We start from the raw sequence: 17827 nt of genomic DNA on the forward strand, positions 1-17827 counted from the left end.
CATTTGCAATTTTATAAAAACATGAAGCAAATACATTTCTGAAATATTTAGGATGAAAAGTCATAATTAAAATTTTAATGAAATATTTCTATACCATTTCCGAACGTTACAATATTTCAGCAATGTTGTTCAGACAAGTAGATGTAACGTTCGAGAATTCGAATTCTAAGTATCAATCAGCTGCTTGCTGAGTTCAATGATCGGTAAACGATATCTCAGCTGACGACCGTCGTCCCTCTGTTTTCGAATGTTTATCCCACTCGCGCATATACACACTTGCATACACACACACACTCACACATACAAACACGCTCTAAAACAGCATCTCACCTCTCTGTATTTTGCTTTGTATCCAGTCCTTGTTCTGAGCTCGATGTCGAAAGAATAAACTCTAAGTCCTTTCTAAAACGTCTTTATTACTTTGAATCACCGCTCGGCTCTCGAAATTCCGATGTCGACCAGCGTCATTTAAACCGAATCAATCGCTCCGATCCGTGAAATCAACATTTTGCCGTGCGCTACTTTTGTCATATATATGCATTTATGCTTTATACCATGTAATACGTTGGGTATTATGTAATTAAGATTAATCCGTTTTTATGTTCTAATATAAAAATATACGCAGGAGAGGCAGTTATTGAATGTGATGCAACTAAAGAAATAACGTAACTTCTAACGCGGTGCCTATAGCACAAAGTTATCATCTCGTTTTGCCAATAATTGAGAATTGGAGCCCGTATATTATTATATATGGATGGATTCGACTTTTAATGCTCTTTAATTTTTGTTCTTACAAAATTTTCAAAATGTTGAAAAAAAGAAGTGGGGGTGAGGTAAATTAAAAAGTTTTAAATTTTTGAAAAATCTAAATATACTATTGTAAAGAGTATAAAATGGCATAAAAATTTTGTATAAAACATTTTTTTATAAACCTCGTATTTTCAAAGATATTCGTCACAAACAAAAAATGCGTTATTTTCGAAGGGTTTCAACCCCTAAACGTCGAGATACATCGCTAAAAAAAAAATATGGGTCTAATATTTTTTCTTGTTCTACAACATATTCAAAGCTCATTAAAATCGATGAGGGACAGTTCTGTCCGTTCTCTTATTAGTTAATTATTACTTAATTTTAATATATAATATATTGTATTCATATTTTTTTGTGATGTGGGGATGTTAATTTCAAATTATATATTCTTACATTTAAAATAAAGATTGTATCAAGCTATCAATTATACAGCTAATTTGATTGCTCGCGCATTTACTTTTTAATTTAAACACGTATTGGCCGATTTAGTCTTATTAATCCAATATCGTAGTCGGCAATCATAATTGCTAGTTTTGATACAGTCTTAAAAAAGATCCGTATATGCTTTATAATTAAGGTAAAAAACTCAGCAATTTTGCTTGTTGCGTAAAATAAATTTTTACAGGCTTCTACGCTATGAAACGAGATAATTTGGGCATTTAATTGACGAAGTTCTCTCTCTCTCTCTCTCTCTCTCTCTCTCTCTCTCTCTCTCTCTCTCTCTCTCTCTCTCTCTCTCTTTCTCTCTGTCTTATGAACCTTAGTAATATTTTATTTTACAAAAAGTTCTTCAAATTTTTTTAAAATTAATCTATTTTTAAATCTAGAATATTATAAAATTTGTTTGTGTGTATGTGTGTGTGTGTGTGCGCATGTGTCATAAATGTGTACTTTCATTATGGAATCTAAATGTCTAAAAAGATAATGGAACAACACCAAGATTATTTTATTCTAGATTTAAGAATTTTTAAAAAATATTTTTTTATTAATCTTTTTTCATCTTTAATTAAATTTATTTTTTAAACACATTTACAAATTGAAATTAACAAGGATTTAAAACATCTCTTAATGACCAAGACTCATTGCAGTTTGTTGTCTACAATCATTTACCCTTTAGCATTTGGGCTTCTGGCCCAAATTCAGTAAATTGTTAACGCCATGATTATTGGTCTTTGCATACAAAGTATTTGCATCATTAATGATCTTATCATTGGATAGTCTACAATCGAAAAACGTGATCACAATCTACAGGAATTACCCAAACGAATTTATGATTATGGATTCCATTCACATAAAAAAATGCAACTTCTTACAATACAACAAGAATCAACTACCTGGAATACATCATTGATGGACAAAGATTGCACCTAGATTAAAAAAAAGTTTTTGCGATTAACATGCTAACATGCCAGGACTCTTTAATCTTTCTACACTACGTTCATTCCTAGGCACTACAAATTATTATGAACACTTTATTCCAGATCTACACATTTTACGATTACAACTTTTAACATCAACTTTTAAAAAAAGATTCTGCATGGAATTAGAATCAAACCTGTCAAGAACCTTTTAAATACTTAAAACGCATTCTACAGTCAAATTTGTTACTCACACATTACAACCTCAAGCATAAAATCATTGTAGTCGCAGATGTCTTTCAATACGGCGAATATTCTCATTGGCGCCTGTATCTTACATAGATTTCCAGACAATACCGTCAAAGCAATCAGTCATGCAACCAAAAGTTTCACTAAAGCGGAGAAAAAGTATTTACTGTAATCAAATTTCATAAAATAATCTTCGGACACAAGTTTATTTTACAAACATACCTCTCATGACAATTTTTGGAAAGAAAAAAAGGTATCAGTGCATATTAATTGCAATTGCCAATCGATTACAATGCTGGGGTACTTGCCTATAATTTTGAAATCGAGTACGTCAAAACGTTTGCATTCGGTCATGTGTTATCTTAACTAATCAACAAACACTATAAACAAAGCGAAAATTTTTGTCTTTACTTCGCTTCAAATGGGAGAGGATCTGTCGATTGCTTTACAATATTTACTACAATATTTATCCCCACCATATTCGATAAAATAAAAGCAGCTACTGAACAAGATCCGATTATACAGCAAATCATACACTTTCAAACTGACTTGCTTCATTTTCTGATCTTTCGGATCTCAAATCATTCTTTAATCACTTTCTCGTAAAGAAACACTTTCAGTGGTGCAAAATTGTTTGATATTCAAGAAACGACTTGTAATTCCAACTCAATATCGATTATTTATTGGTTTCTTCAAACAATTACACAAGGGTTCCCTTATGAAAAAAAAATTATTGAGATCCAATAGTAACTATTGGGCTTTCAATAGTAATTATTAGATTTGAATAGTACGTTAATAGTAACTTTTAACAGTTTACTACTGACGAAAAATACACTTTTAGCGATGTTGCTATACGACGAATAGTATACTATTAATCAATAGTTTCATAAACTGTAACTATTGAGGGAGTTACTACTGACAAATAGTATACTATTGATTCACTAGTTTCATAAAATGGTGGTGTTACTACTGGTGGTGTTACTATGGACAAATAATATACTATTGGCCCAATAGTTTCATAAATTCTGACTACTAGTGAATGTTATTATTGACGAATGGTACACAATTGGACCATCAGTTTCATACAACTGTGACTACTACTGGTGTTACTGTCGAGGAATAGTACGCTGTACAAACTATGCAGCATACTATTGGTGATGTTACTATTGATAATTAGAATACTAATGAAGCATTAATTTCAATAGAACTATTGAACAATGGAGATTTGATAATTATTAAAAAACGACAAGTTATATACTATATATATTATATAATATACGACAATAGTTATTATATTATTTTATTAATATTGGGTAATTAATCCATTCAGAAAAAGTACTAGTACAGTATTAAACATGATATTATCAAAAAGAATTATTACACAGATCTGGCGGAAAAATTTTCTACAAAATTATAAAAAACAATATTCTATAATAAATTATTTTATTTCTTACATTTCTTATAATGTCCACTTTGTAAGATAATATATAATATATTCGATTTTTGATTATTCACACGATTGGTGATTAGCATTAATCAGAAAAGATGTATTAATATATTGATGAAATCTATTTGATAAAATAACTTTATTTGCCAGATCGTTGACGAATGGTTATTTAGTAAAGTTAAATATGTTAAAATATAAATAAAGTTAAAATAATATTTAAAAAAATATTGATTTAATAGTGATTTAATATTTATGTTACAATAATTAATCATTTAAAATAATGATTTAGAACAAATATTTATATAATATTTAATTGAGGTTTTTATAATATCAACTTGACGTTTTAATAAATTGTTTAAAATAATATTTACGTAACATTTATTTATTATTTATGTAGTAATTATTTCACATTTAAAAAGTTTAAAATATTTTTAAAAATATTTGACTTCTGGTTAGAAGGCTACTAATTATGGAGCATAAATTAAGTGTAAAGGAACAGTGAATCTATATAATGAGAATTAAAAACATATAAATGGAACCTCTAAGAGACACAAATTGAAACATCGGAACATAAAGAAAGTGGAGATTAAGACAATATATATTATTGAAACACTATGTCATATTAACAATACTCAAAAATTATAAGAATGATATCTATCCTTCATTTTTTTAACAAACAAAGCAAAAATAGATCTTTTCATAAGTTATTCCATATGTAGCTATTTCGCATATGTAAAAATTAGTAAAAAACTGTAAAACTTTATGTTTAATTATAATATTATAAAAATATAAGTTAATGAGTATTATACATGTTTCATCCTTTTGACAAGCTATTGAAATGATCTATAACAAATATGTATGAATAAACACGAAGTACTCGTGGATCATCACAAAGTGTTAGGTTGCGTACGATCTTCGAAGTCAAGCAACGTCGACGGTGGCTAATAGTTGGATGGGTGATCGTTTTTTCGGGCGTATAAATTACACATGTTCTAACAGGTACGACTGTGAGTTGGCTGAAATATGTCTAGTCTTCTCCCCTAAATTATCGTAGAAATTAAGCGATGCTGGACTGGTGAGGTTACGTTGAATTTATCAAAATGATTGAATAATGCAAACAATTTTTTGCTCTTAAAACATTAAGCAAATGTTCAGTAAATATTAAAAAAAAAGTTTAAACGTTAAATAAATGTTTATTAAATAATAGCAGCATATTTTTTTTAATGTAAAATAACTATTTTTTTCTGAGAAAAAGGGGACTTACCCCATTATTTAAATGTTTTTTTTAATGTTTTTAAAAATGTTTTTCAAACATTAAAAAAAATATTTTTCAAACATTATTGTGCTCATTGGGTAACGGAGAATATTTCTTAATCGTTGCTGACGCTTTCTCCAAATGGCCAGAGATCTATCCTACGCAAACTATCACAGCTCAGCATACTGTGGAAATTATGGAAAACATTTTCAGCCGTTTCAGAAACCTTGGTTACCGATAACTCAGTTCACTTCTAAAATTTTTCAGACATTTTGCCTTTCTATAATATACAACACCTCTGTACACCTCCTTACAATCTCAGCTCTAATAGCCAAATCGAAAGATTGATATCTTCAAACGGGGACTGTCAATACTCATTAGAAAAGAGAACATGCATAGTAAATTCTATATATTTCTTAAGCAATATGAATGCATTATGAATCCTAATGTTTCCAACAAAATTTTTCTTGCTGGAGCACTAATGGACAAGCCAATGCATACTAATCTCAATCTACTCAAACCGCCAAAAAGACCGAGAGTTACGAATGAGAATAAGTTATGTCATAAAGGGCAATATACAACGGTAAACACGGAATCAAACCCAAAGAAATTTAATCTGGCATAGAAGTATGCGAAGGCGTATATCAATAACAAACGGAAATGGATTCCAGGTAAAATCATAATCGTACCGGTTAAGTTAAGTATAATGTATCAGTCAAAACAAAATAACGCGTAATCAGGACTCATGCAAATTAAATAAGATTCCGTTTTTCTAAGGAAACTTCGGAAATTTTTCCGAATCAACAGATGCCATTAGAAACACTATTAGATGTCTTTTTTTAGATTTTTTAGATTTTTTTAGATTAGATATCTTTGATTCTTCGATCATAACTCGGGAACTAACTAGTTCATACATCCAATTATGATCTTCCCCAGTGAACACATTTTATAGCGGCAATGTAACATGGAAGTTACATGTAATTTAACATTGTTATTCTTGTGATATGTAGGTGCTATATGACATGAAAATAACCTGTTACGTAATATTTGTTATACGCAAGTGATATAGCTGTTATACATCGTTTTGGCGTTACAGTTATTCAACAAAAATTGTATAATCGTAACATAACACGTTCGTATCAATGTTATTACGAAACGATGCGTCGTAGTTGACTCAGAAATCAAACAACATTATAACATCCTGAATGACAGATCTATTTGATAATAAAAAAAATTATTATAAAGATGTTTTTAAAAATAACGGTTTGTCTACAATTACTGCGCACAAAAAATGCACAAAATCTAAATTCATCACGTGCTGAACAAAAACAGAATAATAAGTGTATACTACTCAATTTTTCTTAGAATTATGATCTATATAGTTAACCATCTAATTAATCATTTGAACGCTTCAAAGATTAGTGCTAAATAGATCGCAATTTCCATCAAATTATTAAGGTTATGGAAAAAGATAAATTTAACAATGAAATTAATAAGTAAATAAATTAATGCTATTTATTTTTAATATGTTTTGCAAAATTGAATTGCTTTTATAAAAAATAATATAGTTGCGTCAGTTTATAACATATAGGTATATGTAGACAATAACAAGTACCCATATCGATGAGTCAAATTGGCGTAGCAGGTAGAGTACAAGGTTCGTCATCCTAAGGTCCCGGGTTCAAACCTAGCAGCGGCAAGTAAGAATAAAATAAAAATAACATAATTTAAATTTAATTAATTAATAAAAATTTATTCTAAATGTAGTATGTGCTGTTGATAAAAATAATTTCAAAAAAATGAAATTTTTATTTTATTTTATTTTTCTTTGTAACTGTTGTGTAACGGTTAGATAACATGTAATTATAACATGTTATATCGCTGAGTCGGAAATTGTAACTTACATGTAAATTACGTGTAATTTCAGAGTAACGTAACCTGTTATATTCGGTTACATTGCTGTTACACTGCTGCTATATTACTGTGTTCACTGGGTCAAGTCATCACTGATGCTTCCAGTGATGATCTTGCAGTCAAAATTCTACTTCAGATATTACTTAACTGGATGCTCAACTGCTCAGGCGTTCGGGTCATAATAGAGGTCTTTCCGAACTTAAAAGACTATGTGCAAAAAAAAAAGAGAAAGAGAAAGGTATATGTTGCCATAAAAAAATGACTATAGCGCGCATACGTGTAACGCCAAAACTTGTGAAGGCAGCCGAGATCGGCAGTTAGCAAAAATGGTGTTAGGCCACAAATTGGCTCATTTTGTATAGAATAAACCTTATGTTCAATTGTAATTTTGTGTTCTTATTTACAGGCACACACGCACACACACGCGCGCGCGCGCGTGTGCGTGTGTGCGTGTGTGCAAATACTGATGTAATATAAAGTGTATATAACTATAATATATATAAACCAAGATATAAAAATTTAAACATAATTAAGGTTAATAATCGTTTACTAGATATATTACGGTTTATAATAACATGCTTTTTCTAATAAAATGTTTAATTAAATTTATGTATATTGTATTAATATATTATTATATTCCATTAAGTTACTATTTTTTTTTTAGATATAGCTATAATATTTTTATGGTTTATTTTCATATAGTTCATTTCACTCTTTTTGACGGATAAAAATGCACCACTTAATATTTATCTCAGATAGCACATGGACGTCCACTGGACGTCCTAGCTCGGACATCGGGACGTCCATTGAGTAACCAAATAAGGTTCGACGTCCAATAGACGTCTTATGAGCGCTCGTTGTTCACAACTTCGAATATCCAAAAAAGACCTGAAATGGACCTAAAAGGACCTCAAATGGACATATTTTTTAGTGTCCTAGTATTTGTAATTATTGCTAAAATAAATGTTTAAGAAATATAAAAGAGAAGTTTATGAGCAATAATAAATTCGAAATGCAGAATTAAATTATATATTTATTACGTAGAACAAAATACAACATAATAAATCAATATTTTAAATTATTGTAATTAAAAGATTTATGTATACATTATATAATGTGTACATTTATATATACATATTTATTTATTTATTAATAATATAGATCGATATTATAATTATAATTAAAGTTATATATAAATTATAGATTCATAACATTTGAAAATATTACATATATAAATATATATATCTTGGAATATTCTTGGAATATTGTCGGCTATAATTATAACATTTATATACAATTTCAGTTTTTAATATATAATCATACACTTTTTAAAAATGTAAAAGTATTATAATACACACAAATCATTTAATAATTTCTATGTATTTGTAGAAATAATAAATATTAAGGACGGACACGAACGACCCCAGCAAACACAGAACATTGCAGCAACATTGCGGCAATTTTGTAATATTGCTATAATATTGCTACAATGTTGTAACATTGCCGCAATGTTGCTGCTATGTTCTGTGTTTATGACAATGAGACTTATTGTATAAAGATCCGAAAAATCATCGTGTGTACTGAGATAGTAATTAAGACTGTTTTAATAATTAAAAATCGACAATATGAATACGGGCCCAAGACCGGATAATTGTATAAAGATCCGAAAAATCATCGTGTGTACTGAAATAGTAATTAAGACTGTTTTAATAATTAAAAATCGACAATATGAATACGGGCCCAAGACCGGATATCCTATGGACGTACAAATATTGGCCATTGATGGATGTCTGAAATCAGACATACGATGGACGTCCATTTCATGTCCATAGACGTATGGATATAAAATGGATACAAAATGAACGTCCATAGGATGTCCTGTGCTGTCTGGGATTATTATACTTATAATTATCATAATTTTTTAAATTTAAACTTATTGATATAGAAATTGTATCGCAAGGTGTTAATGTTTAATTATTTTATCTGAAATTAGACACTTAAATTAATTATTTGTTACAGCATCTTAGAAAAACATACTTATCGTAATAAAAAATTTATATCTCGGGATGATCAGTTTCAAATATGTTATGTCAATTTTTCAGTTGAGAAATGTATTACATGACACTATGTATTTATGGTATAAACAACGCTATTACTACAAATAACAAAATTTGTTTTATTCTTTTAGAGTATATTAACTCAATTCAAGTATATATTTTCTCAAATGTAATAAATCGTTTTAAAAAGTATTGATTTCTAATACAACTTATATATTATATTTTAACTTTAAAAACGTGAACTTAAATATTTACTCAAATATTAATTTCAAAAATTTTAAATAAAAAATTGGATTTGATATTTTAAAAATTTATTTACAACTCGTATTATATACTACAATGTATTAAATTTCAATTTAATTTAAGTAAATTTTTTAAAAATTACCTTTTAATTTTTATGCTTCGGTTTATTATAATTAAAAAAAATTTTATACATTAAATATTATTCATTTAAATTATATATATATATATACATACATGTGTGTGTATGTGTATGTATTAATCTAATTCTAATAAATACATTAATTAAAGTTAAGAAAAAATTCTAATAAATACATTAATTAAGAAAAAATTTTTCTCAATATAATAGTTTTTCAATAAAAATATTTTAAAATTGGCAAATGAGATTACAAAATTTGCACACTCAGATATAGCATATCACACAGTAATATAAGTAAATTTTAAATATGATTCGTATTTTTCACACATAAAATCTACTCTTAAATGTTAATATGGTTTTTTACGGGACCTGTATGACTGCTATGATAAAATGTCAATGGATTTTTTGGTCTGAAGAAAGTATCCTTGTTTATTTAACTATTTCAATGAAGAAGATTATAGTTACAAGAAATAGTAGAGAGTAGATAGTAGAGAGAGAGAGAGAGAGAGAGAGAGAGAGAGAGAGAGAGAGAGAAATAACAAATATTTTTTCATCAGTGAGAACACGATTACAGTATCGCGTTGGATTAAGAATTAAATTTCCTAAAGACACTCACGAGTCCTTACTTAATTCCTCTTTCGTGCCTTCTATAACGACGAATAACTCACTGATAAGGTGATACCAAGGAACCGCACCGGAATAAAACGTTAAGACCGCGGTGGAGCGAAAAGCCGCGGCACTCAAGCTGCTGGAATTATCATCGCTCGTAAGTCACGGCGCGAACATTGCAACTGCAACTACAGTGCAGCAGCATGGCAGTGCGCGCGGTTCGCGGGCGCATCGGGGACGAGATAACTCGTATAAATAACCCGGAAGTCCGCGGTGCACAATAGTCCCCCTTTTTTTACGAGTATGACTTTTGGGAGTTTCAAGGCTGCACGCTTGGGACGCCGCGTTGGTAATCAGTTCGTTGTTACCAAAATGCACTGAGCGAGTCAGAAAAAAAAGAAAAAAAGAAGCATTGAACCCCTCCCTCTCTCTCTCTCTCTCTCTCTCTCTCTCTCTCTCTCTCTCTCTCTCTCTCTCTCTCTCCCCCTCACTCCACTTCTCTCCATTCATTTCTAGGCACAATCGCGAATTTTTGCGGCGTCCTAGATTGTACATCGAATATTTAATTCGTGCCGCAAACCGCACGGGAAACCGCCGGGCTCTCTCCCGTTCCCAAAATCGCTCCAGTATCACAGTCACCCGATACCCAAATCGAACCATTACGTCCGACATTCCGCGCAGCGAGAATGTTATCGAGTGATACGCCTGTTACGAATGTAAAATCGTAATATTCTTGCATCATTTACTCTGGGCGGTGATGTTTCAGTTTCGCGCGTGCGTATGCAGAACGTGATAAATAAATTTGCCACAATTAAAAAACGAATTCGCCGCGTCCGATGACGTAGCCTGACACGACGTACGGCACGAAATATAAAATAAAAATTTCAGACGAGATATAAAAGTTTTTTTTTTATGGAAAAACAAACTTTACGAGATTCCACTCTGTACATGAAATGGGATACGGAAAATTTAACAAAAAAAAAAAAAAAAATAGATTTTTCTTTGCAAGAAATAATCATTGTAGTTCTCTTTTTGGAGGAAAAGGGGTAAAAATGTGAACGCAATGTAACTCTCTGCACTTGTTAATTTCTACTTGTCAGGTATTTATTATTTTATTACCTTCGAATGCAAAATTAATCCCGCTACACTTTATGTAGCAATATATGTTAAAGCAATGTATGCATTTTTGCGTTTTTCGCGAATTTCCATTCGGAGCGTATGCACAATGTTATGATACACCCCCACTATTACAAAATACAAAAATTCTTTTAACGCGGACAACGTGAATTCTTTTTCTGCGTGATTCCACGTGGAGAGGGAGGGGAAGAGAAAAGGACAATATGTAATTTGTATGAAAAAATGCAACCGCAATTTTTATACGATGCGTCATACATTAAACGCGCCATCGGTCGGTCAGATATTACGCGTAAATACTGGAGATCGATTGTATAACCGCGACGTCCAGCATTATTTTCCACTTGCACTCGCGCACTCGACTGTCGTATTGTGTGCACGCGTATACATACGTACGTACGTACACATATATGCGTATGTATATGAATTTTGGGAATTCGACGGACGACGGGCAAAGCTGTTGGGAACCGGTTTTGGTTTTGTATTAGCATGTAACTCCGGCAGGAGTTGAAGTTGCGATGGCTTGTGGGTGGCCGGGCGGCGGCAGGGAGGGTAATTACCTCCTTGGGGAGCGCCCTCTCCACGGCGTAGCCCGGTATAGCCCCAGCACGGGTACAGAGGCTTCCCACTGCTCCCAGTGGTCCCGCGGGATCGCACCAGCGGTTCTCATGCTCGCGGTTCTCATTTCGCCAGAATTGGATCTTGTCAGCCCGGAGGACAGCGACGAGAAAAAGATGCTCATAACACTCAAATGGAGTGTCGAATGTACTTTGTGCGTATCTAACATCAAAGACAAAATATATAGATGCTTAGAGATACTAACTGCAATATCAAGAGACACGGTAGTGGCTCGCGCCAAGTGAAAGCGTAGCGTGAGCCCGACCGTGCTCTTTTACGCGAGTACGCGACTTGCGAGCATCCGAGATTATCAGATCTCAGAAACGGCTAAACCGATCGAGTTCTAACTAGACTCAATCGAAAGCTTAGGGTCGATTTGTATCAGAAAAGTGTTTTTATTTTTCCTCTATGTACTTTATGAGAGGAGATTATCACGACGCAAAGTCCGAAAAGCCAAAATTTCATTTAAGATACGTCGTCGTCATTATTATCATCGTCAACATTGTGGGTATCTTTGCGGGTAGTGCGGGTGCCGAAAATGAGGGACGAAATTCCATCTCGCGCATCTGCTACCATGCGGCGTTCGCATCGTCACTATAGCACCATGTATGGCAATATTTTATTTTTATTTATTTTTTATAAGTCACGATGAGATGTTGCATAATGTAAAATGTGTATTATTGCTGTAATTGTCAACAATGATAATGTCGTAAGGATAAAGTAAAGAATAATATTATTAAAAATAGTATTATTAAATCATTCATTTGAAATTTTATTAAATTTAATTAGTAGTTATTAATATTGATTTTGATTGATTTGACAATTACAGCAACATTTAACCAATACACAATTCTTCTACATGATACAACATCTCATCTCTCATTGACACTAATATAAAATCAGAGAACTATTTTATTAATTTTACATTGTTTTAATGTAAGTTGCTCGGATCAGAATTCAGCTTGTGTCAAGTGACATGTGTAGTGGAGGTTAAATCGTTTATTTATCGAAATAGATGAGATGTTGCGTGATGTAAATTATTGCTGTAATTGTCAATCAATGATAATGTTGTAAGGATAAGAATTTTAATAAACATGTGGGTCGGCAGTAACTCGTTCACGCTACGCGCCAGCTTTCATCAAGGGTGCGTTTTTAAATTCGCAACGGATGCACTGGAGTGTCATCCTATCTTTGTTCAACTTTCCGTAAGTAACAAAGATGGAATGACATTCTGGTGTATCTGGCAGCATCCGTTGCGAATTTAAGAACGCATCCCAAATGACGTGTAGTGTTAATAAAATAATGTCAACTGTTTCAAAATTGCTGTCTGTACTGATACATACATTATAGATAGATTTTCAGTACTGAGAGCAATTTTGAAACATAGTCTTTATTGTGCTTTAATTTAATTTATAATCATGTTAATAGATAAAAACTCGGGGTGACGGAGAGTAGGAGAGAGAGAGAAGAGAAAGAGAGAGAGAGAGAGAGAGAGAGAGAGAGAGAGAGAAAGAGAATTATATGTGTCTTTTCTGAACACAGCGCATTATCACCGATAGCTCAGTGAACAGCAATTCATTATTTAATGATTTTTCAGGTAAGTCGCATATTGCATATCTTAATCACACTTTCAAGTAATTTATAATAAAAAAATTATTTATCAAAATTGATGTCAGTACTGAAAATGTATAGTTTTCCGGTACGTACACAATAAAATTTTTCAATACCGACAGCAATTTTGTTTTGAAATAGCCTTTATTATGTTTTAATGAAAGTTTACGTTCAAATTTGCTATTAATACTGAAAATTTATAGTTTCTGTTACATAACATTATAGATAGATTTTCAGTACTGAGAGCAATTTTGAAACATAGTCTTTATTTTAATTGACAATCATATGTTTATATAATTGATAATCGTAATCATATGTTGATAGTGGAAACTCAGGATGAGAGAGACAAAGAGCAGGAGAGAAAGAGAGAAGGAATTATATATGTGATCTAAACCAGCGAAACATGAATGATGACAGTATATTACCATCGATAGCTCAGTGGAGATATTATTATTTAATGATTCTTTAGGCAAGTCGCACATTACGTATCTGTATCACATTTCATGAAGTAATTTATAATTAAAAATGTATCCTGCAAATATTTTAAGTCAGTGTAATTTCTTTAATTATTCTCTTGTGTTAAATAAGAGCATATATATTACTATTATCACGGCGCTAGTATGAAAGTTTAGAGATGCAGAAAGATTTTAGAAATCTTAGGAACTAAGCTGGACGACATTTCGCATTGTAATAATAATAATAATGATATTACAACACACACACACACCACACACACGCACGAACACACACACACACACACCACACACCACACACACACACACACAACACACACCACACACCCACCCCACACCCCCCACCCACACCACACACACACACAACACCACCCACACCACACTAGAGAGACAGAGAGATAGATATAGAGAGAGATAGAGAATATATAGGATATAGATAGAGAGATTAGAGATAGATATATATAGAGAGAGATTCTTATCTCTCTATAGCTATAGATCTATCATATCTCGTCTTCCTCTCATCTCTATCTCTCTATCTCGATCTCTCCTCTGTCTCTCTCGCTCCTCGCTCTCTCGCTTTCTATCGACGCTGATCTCGCCTCTCTCTCTGCTCTCGCTCTCGCTCTCTCTCTATCTCTCTACTCTCGCTTTCTCTCTCTCTCTCATCTTCTCTCTCTCTCTCTCTCTCTCTCTCTCTCTCTCTCTCTCTCTCTCTCTCTCTCTCTCTCTCTCTCTCTCTCGCTCGCTCTCTCTCTCTTACTCTCTCTCTCTCTCTCTCTCTCTCTCTCTCTCTCTCTCTCTCTCTCTCTCTCTCTCTCTCTCTCTCTCTCTCTCTCTCTTCTCTCTTCTCTCTCTCTCTCTCTCTCTCTCTCTCTCTCCTCTCTCTCTCTCTCTGCTCTCTCTCTCTCTCTCTCTCTCTCTCTCTCTCTCTCTCTCTCGCTCTCTCTCTCTCTCTCTGCTCTCTCTCTCTCTCGCTCTCTTCTCTCTCTCTCTCGCTCTCTCTTCTCTCTCTCTCTCTCTCTCTCTTTCTCTCCTCTACTCTCTCTCTCTCTCTCTCTTCTCTCTCTCTCTCTCTCTCTCTCTCGTCTCCTCTCTCTCTCCTCTCTCTCTCTTCTCTCTCTCTCGCTCTCTCTCTCTCTCTTCTCTCTCTCTCCTCTCTCTCTCTCTCTCTCTCTCTCTCTCTCCTCCCTCTCTCTCTCCTCTTCTCTCTTCTCTCTCCTCTCTCTCTCTCTCTCTCTCTCTCTCTCTCTCTCTCGCTCTGCTGCTTCTCTCTCTCTCTCTCTCTCTCTCTCTCTTCCTCTCTCTCTCTCCTCTCTCTCTCTCTCTCTCTTCTCTCTCTCTCTCCCTTCCGCTTCTCCTCTCTCTCTCTCTCGCTCCTCGCTCTCCGCTCTCCTCTCTCTATCTCTCTACTCCTACTCGCTCTGAGCTATAACGAAGAATGCAAAACCATATCGTTTGACTAAAAACTCGTTAAATTTTCATTCAAAATGAGGACAGCGAGGAAGATTTTATAGAAGAAGGAAGATGATAGATTAGAAAGTGCAGTTTGTGAAAGAGGCGCGAAATAAATTAATAAAGGAACGGTGGTAATCTGTTTTACATTATGAAAATTATTAAATCATATATTTTTTAACTTATACATATGTCATACATTTATTTTTGAAAATTTATGTAATATTTGCAATATTTTGTTTCGCTTCGTCCGCTTCGCCCGCCTCGCCCGCCTCGCCCACCTCGTCCGCCTCGCCCGCCTCGCTCGTCTCGGCCGCCTCGCCCGCCTCGCCATTGCCATCTGTCTTTCTTTTTTTTGCTCTTCTGCCATCGCCGGGCTGTAAATAAAAAAAAGTTATGTTATTAATTTTTAGGTATAGGTTAAGTTAGATTAGGTTTAATTTTCTAAAATAGTACTTTTTTTTAACGTCAAACGTGAATTATACGTTTCTAAAATTAAGATTGAGGTTTAAAAAAAACGTTTCTAGGTTTAATGAAAAAGATATACTTACGAATGTTGGCCGCAGGTTCAACTTGTTGGGAATGGGATTTTTCCGGCCCCGGCTGGCTCGGTCGGCTTGGTCCCGGCCCGGTTGATCCCGGTTCGCTCGGTCCCGGCTCGCTCGGTCCCGGCTCGCTCGGCCTAGCCATTTTTTTTTCTGCACTAATTAGCTCGAGTCTCTTAAGTAAAGTTTTCACTTGATACTCCAGGGCAGCTATTTTTTTCTTTTCTTTGCTTTCTTCCACTTCCATATCTTCTAAATTTTCGGCGACTGCCATAATGCTGGAATAGTATAATTTTAATAATTGTTTTCAAATAAAATAATATAATAATAATGTACTTACATCTCGTCCTCACCGTCCTCCATGCTTTCCTGGTTTAATGAAGGGCACGGATTTAAAAGACAATAGATGCATTAATTCTAGTAGCATAATTCATTGATCCAACATTCGTCAACTGTTATTATAGCCAATATTGGCCAATCAATGTGCTGCTCGGATTGACACTGCATAAATTACATGCATTATGTGGTATATCGGGTCATACAGCTTCTTCCGAAAATTATTTTATCGATTCTACATATAGTGAACAATTTACTTCATCGCAACCTTTGATAACAAATGTGAAAGGTCAAATTATAAATGTATTACCTTTGGTAGAAGCACAAGCTAAAAAAGCATGGTTGTGCAATACTTTGTGTAAAATTAATTCACTTGTAATTGATCGTTATAAAAAATTTCTCGAAGCAATAAATACATGTACTTTAAAGAAAATACCAGAACTATTACGCAAGGTTTGTCAGAAATGTACAGTAAACGATTTGACTGACAAATTAGGTCATACACAGGCTTGTTACATTAATCCAAACCTTTGTAAAGCGATGTCTCTTTCTATTCAGTTATTATCACCTCATTTTCCAAAGGTGAGATTTATTAAACGTTTGATTTATCGAATAAAAGCAGACTATCGAAAGTTAATAAATCTAGAAAAGGCTTTAAATTGTGGCGATATCGATACATTAAATGAACTTATAATTTTGGCACAAGATCGAGTAAATATCTACAAACATCATCAAAGTTTAACTGATTTGAGTGATGATGATATTATTTCTAAATATAGCAAAGCATTTAAAGCGTTGACTAAACGTTCCATGGACACACCTCGATATGTTTGTGTTTCATGTGAGAGACTTTGCTATAAGAGAAGTGTATCTGAAATTAGTAAGGTTAAAACACAATTAGATATTCCAATTTGGAGAGATTTAATGGCACATATAAAAAAACTAAATATTGATCTGCAATACATATGTCTTTATTGCCAAAGAAAATTCCGTAACGGATTAATGCCTGCTTATTGTATTTTAAACAATCTATTTATCCAAAATGTTCCCGAAGTAATATCGTCTCTTAATTCATTCGAAAAAATGTTAATACAAAGAGCTAAAGCATTTCAAACTATTGTTAAAGTGGGAACTGTGATGAATAAAAAGTTGCCTCATAGGCAGATGGTACAGAAAGTAAAAGGTAGAACATTTCATTTACCTTTACCGTTAGAACAAACAATGAATAAAATATGTTCAAAAACTGATGCAATAAATAAAAACAATATGGAATTGTACATTTTGGTTAGAGGTATTCCGACAAAAGCAAAAATTATTTGGGAAGAAATGGTAAATCTTAAAAAAGTATTCGATGCTTTGGTATGGTTAAAACGTAATAATCACCTTTATAAACACATTATACTGCCAGATACTTGCGATGGATTATGTTCGGAAAAGAATGTAGAATTTTTTGAAGTAAAAGAAACAGAAAATGATACTGATTTTGTATCGGATAATGATGATAATGATGGTATATTATTGAATTCCAAAATTGAAATGCAAGAAACAAAAAATAATGCAGAAGCTATTGTTTTAAATCT

At 32.9% G+C, this 17827-nt stretch overlaps 1 protein-coding gene and 1 long non-coding RNA gene across 3 annotated transcripts in view; one reads left to right on the forward strand and one right to left on the reverse strand.

The window, feature by feature from the left end:
* The window catches only part of LOC105830877 (zinc finger protein 423 homolog), a 368687-nt gene that overhangs the window by 245598 nt on the left and 105262 nt on the right, over positions 1 to 17827 (reverse strand). The window lies entirely within an intron of this gene.
* LOC118647420 lies at positions 9620 to 13923 on the forward strand. Its single transcript, XR_004964693.1, has 2 exons — positions 9620 to 13427; positions 13766 to 13923. It is a non-coding gene; the product is annotated as an uncharacterized LOC118647420 (long non-coding RNA).

Source organism: Monomorium pharaonis, chromosome 9, assembly GCF_013373865.1.
Source record: "Monomorium pharaonis isolate MP-MQ-018 chromosome 9, ASM1337386v2, whole genome shotgun sequence".
In the NCBI taxonomy this organism is placed as follows: Eukaryota; Metazoa; Arthropoda; class Insecta; order Hymenoptera; family Formicidae; genus Monomorium; species Monomorium pharaonis.